A 1,152-nucleotide genomic window follows, 5' to 3' on the forward strand; every position below is an offset into this window, starting at 1 on the left:
GCGGGTTTGCTGGGGGCTCTCTTGCTGAATCTTGCATGGTTTGGAACTAACCCTGACATGTGTCCCCCACCCCAGAACCTTTTGGGATGGGAATTAATTCGTTTCTTGCAAGGTACCATGTTGTCATCATGTTGGAGCATAAGGAGATTAAAAAACATATCCTTGTCCTCACAGGATGCAGAACTTTGTGAGCTACTGACACTGGGACAGGCGTACAGCAGAACGAAGAAGCAAGGGGGTCCTGGCTGGGGACAGCCGGAGACCCAGGTGGCTGGAGGGGGTGGGGAGACGTGTGTGGAGTCGCTGTGGGCTCCTGCAGCGCGAATCTGGAGGCACTGAGAGCCTGACACAGCCCAGTTTGGAGGAAAGCATGGGAGGAGATGGGCCTGAGGGTCCCCACACAGCCCAGGAGGCAGATTCATGTGGCGATCGTTCAGGAAGCTGCTCTCAAGGTACTGGCGCTGACTTCACTCTCCCTTTGAGCCATCAAATGTTAGCTTAGAATGTCGACTCATGTTTTTCAATACATGGTCTGTCCTTGAGGTCACCTACTTGATGGCTGCAATGAACTAGGTGGTCACCGGAGGGACCCAAACCCTTAATGGTTTTCTTACTGGGCTGGGCTGAGGCGAGTAGGTGGCACCGTAAGCAGGGCCCAGTGGGGGCTTTAACCCTGTGTGAGCCCAATGAAAAAACCACCTTTGCTTTCCTCTCACTAGTAAGGCGGATCTTTTCAGAGGAACCACACTGATTGAAGCCAAAGGCCCAACATTAGACAGACGTCTGTGGCTGCAAACTGCTTTTGGTGCCTTTTTGCATCTAGGGTTTCAGCTCTGAGGTGCCCATAATCCCTGGCTGGGGTGGGTGCTTGATATCTCTATCAGAAGTGCCCTCTACCTCCAACTTGAGATTCTACTCTGGGAGGAAGGGAATTATTCCCTCCTCAGGCTCAGCTGAGAAATCAGAAAACTGACTTCAGCTCCCACAGAGAAAGCCCTGGAAACAGCCTGAAGGCATAAACCGCCAAGAACAGCCTGCGGGCACAGCCCGAGGCCTGAAACTTGGCAATGGCTCCTTGAGCACTCCTGCCCCCTCAGCCCTTGGCACCTGCCACTTAATGAATACGAGAGCTACAGGGCTTCACCCATCTGA

At 53.2% G+C, this 1,152-nt stretch overlaps 1 protein-coding gene across 2 annotated transcripts in view; it reads right to left on the reverse strand.

The window, feature by feature from the left end:
* Window positions 1-1,152, reverse strand: part of XKR5 (XK related 5) — a 21,699-nt gene that overhangs the window by 10,758 nt on the left and 9,789 nt on the right. The window lies entirely within an intron of this gene.

The sequence above is a fragment of the Hipposideros armiger genome, unplaced genomic scaffold (genome assembly GCF_001890085.2).
Source record: "Hipposideros armiger isolate ML-2016 unplaced genomic scaffold, ASM189008v1 scaffold_185, whole genome shotgun sequence".
NCBI lineage: Eukaryota > Metazoa > Chordata > Mammalia > Chiroptera > Hipposideridae > Hipposideros > Hipposideros armiger.